The 2,851-nt window shown below is 37.3% G+C and overlaps 1 protein-coding gene across 1 annotated transcript in view; it reads right to left on the bottom strand.

Annotated features, from left to right (window-relative positions):
• The window catches only part of JAM3 (junctional adhesion molecule 3), a 64,622-nt gene that overhangs the window by 45,323 nt on the left and 16,448 nt on the right, over positions 1–2,851 (bottom strand).

Genomic DNA, 2,851 nt, shown 5'->3' with positions numbered 1-2,851 from the left:
CTGCTGGGATTATGATTACTTTTCTTACTTATACTTTTTAAACTTACCAAATTTATGTTGTCGGTAAATTCTTCTTACAGTTAAAAAAAAAATATCCTATCACTTCACACCAGTTAGAATGGCTGTTATCAACAAGAGAAGTAATAACAAGTGTTAGAGAGGTTGTGGAGAAAAAGGAACCCTCATACACTGCTGGTGGGAATGTAAATTGGTACAGCCACTATGGAAAACAGTACGGAGCTTGCTCAAAAAAATCAAGACTAGAGTTACCATATGACCCAACAGTCCCTCTTCTGGGTTGCTACCTGAAATTTTTGAAAAGTTTATTCATAAAGATATATGTAGCCCTATGATATTGCAGCATTATTCACGGAGGCCAAGACATGAAAACAACAAAAGTGTCCTTTGATGGGTGATTGAATAAAGGAGGTGTGGTACATATATCCAATAGAATATTATTCAGCCATAAGAAAGAATGAAATGCTGCCATTTACAACATGGATGGACCTGAGAATATCATGCTAAGCGAAATAAGTCAGAAGGAAAAAGTCAAGAACCTTATGATTTCACTCATATGTGGGATATAAAACTGAAAGCAACAAACAAGACAAACAAAAGCTCACACAGTATGGTAGTTACCAGAGGGAAAGGGGGTGGGGAGGAGGTAGAAAAGGGTAAAGGGGATCAAATATATGGTGACAGAAGATTTGACTTTGAGTAGTGAACTCATAATTCAACATACAGATGATGTATTATAGCAGGGATCCCCAACCCCTGGGCTGCAGACCAATACCAGTCCATGGCCTGTTAGGAACCAGGCCACACAGCAGGAGGTGAGCGGCCAGCAAATGAGCAAAGCTTCATCTGTATTTGCAGCTGCTCCCCAGCACTAGCATCACCGCCTCAGCTCCATCTCAGATCATTAGGTATTATATTCTCATGGGATCACTGGTCCCTGGTGCCAAAAAGTTTGGGGACTGCTATATTATAGCATTGTACACTTATATAATTTCATTGTACACTTATATAATTTCATTAACCAATGTCACCCCTATAAATTTAACAATCCATGTCCCCAAACACAACATGGTAGTAGCTCCCTTTCCCCTTGCCTTTCCATCATTACACTCAATTACATGCAAGAGGCAACCTCAATACCAGACTAAGTCTGCTATAAATCCTAGGGGACAACTCTTTTTTGCCTCTCTACTACCAAAAGATAACAACTGCCGCTTCAGTACTAGGCCAATCTACAGTATCCAGCTGTTAGCTCTGCCACATTTCTAGAGGAAAATGCCATGCAGAATACAGATGTGCAGTGAAAAAGAAAGAAACCTACAAGAATCCTTGCTGGCCAATACTTTAGCTTAAGACAGTTTACAAAGTACTTAGAGGGAGGAATGGAAAAAACAGCAAGTTAATATAACCATGGCAGACAATTACATTAAACGTCTGATGGCTCTTATTCTATAGTTTGTCTTAGTCTGCAAACCCCTGAGTTTGGGTCTTGAAGTTTTCATATTGTGAATTTATACATGTTCAGAATCAGATTATGTAACAACCCAATTATATCTAAGTTCAAAGATTTGAATAGATAAAAGAAAAGACACCTTCAAAGCTGAGCATTTGAGGTTTTCAACACTGCAGTAGTTGAAGTTTTCAAAAGATATATATGGCTTTGTTACATAGCTCTCAGAGAAAAGATTCTGCTAATGAGACCAAAATGAAATCCAGAGAGGTCCTGAGCAGAGCCTGAGAGCACTACAGAATCCAGATGTTCAGACGATGTACTCTGACTTTAAAGCAAAGTGTTTACCTAAAGTTCTAAGCTCTCCAACCTGACATTTAGTTTCTTTTCTGACTACTAATTTTAACCAATTTGCTCTTTCTTATCTGGTTTTCCTTTTTTATATCTTCCCCTTCGTGTTCCCAAACCAAATCTGAGCTTCTATATATTGAAAACCCAGGATACGATGATAAACTGAAACATCAGATATGGAATTAAACAACCCAATTAAGTTTACTAAGTACTACTATATGTTCGGATTTTGCCTTTATTAAAAAGCATAGACTGAGAAGTATATAAAGTAAGACCAAAAGATACAAGAAGGTTCAGAATAAACCTAAGGTAACACATCAATTTTACTTAATAAACAGGTATTAGATTCCAGAGATAGGTCCTCCAGTATTCTTCACTAGCACATAATTCACTAGTTTTCAGTACAGGCATACCTCATTTTATTGTGCTTTGCTTTACTGCACTTCACAGACGTTGCCTTTTTTACAAACTGAAGGTTAAGACCCTTTGCCAGCAAAAATATTATGATACAACTTTATTCACTTTATAGCAGTGGACTAGAACTAGAACTACAATATTTCCGAGATAGGCCTGTAGCCCACACATCACATCCAATTTAAACTTACCTGTATAATTTATAATGCAAGTTGAGGACTTCCAAACTATCCATTCCAATTGCTCATAAAAATTGTTGCTCAAGCATTTTTAAGTTTTTAGGAGCCAAGAAAAGCAGGGGTTGTTAAGGTTATATGGTAAGAGCTTTGAAAGTAGAGAAGTGAATCCAAGTGGACAATATACATCGTTGGTAAACACAGGGGGTTTGTCAATTTTTGTTTTGGTGTCAAAAATTTAAACATATGCCACTGCTTTTGATACAAAATGAAACAATTTAAGAGGGGAACTGAGAGATTGGACTGGGAATGTATTAACAAAGTTAGGTACTAGTTTCAGTTCTATCACCTAATATTTATGTGATCTGAAGCTGGTTACTGAATTTCTCTCGGCCTTAACTGCCTCCTCTTGAATAATCCCTTACAGCAGTGATACTCAACT

This window comes from Pteropus vampyrus, unplaced genomic scaffold (assembly GCF_000151845.1).
Source record: "Pteropus vampyrus isolate Shadow unplaced genomic scaffold, Pvam_2.0 Scaffold288, whole genome shotgun sequence".
Classification (NCBI taxonomy): Eukaryota; Metazoa; Chordata; class Mammalia; order Chiroptera; family Pteropodidae; genus Pteropus; species Pteropus vampyrus.
Note: the sequence above shows the minus strand (reverse complement) of the source record. Positions and strands in the feature narration are given on the sequence as shown.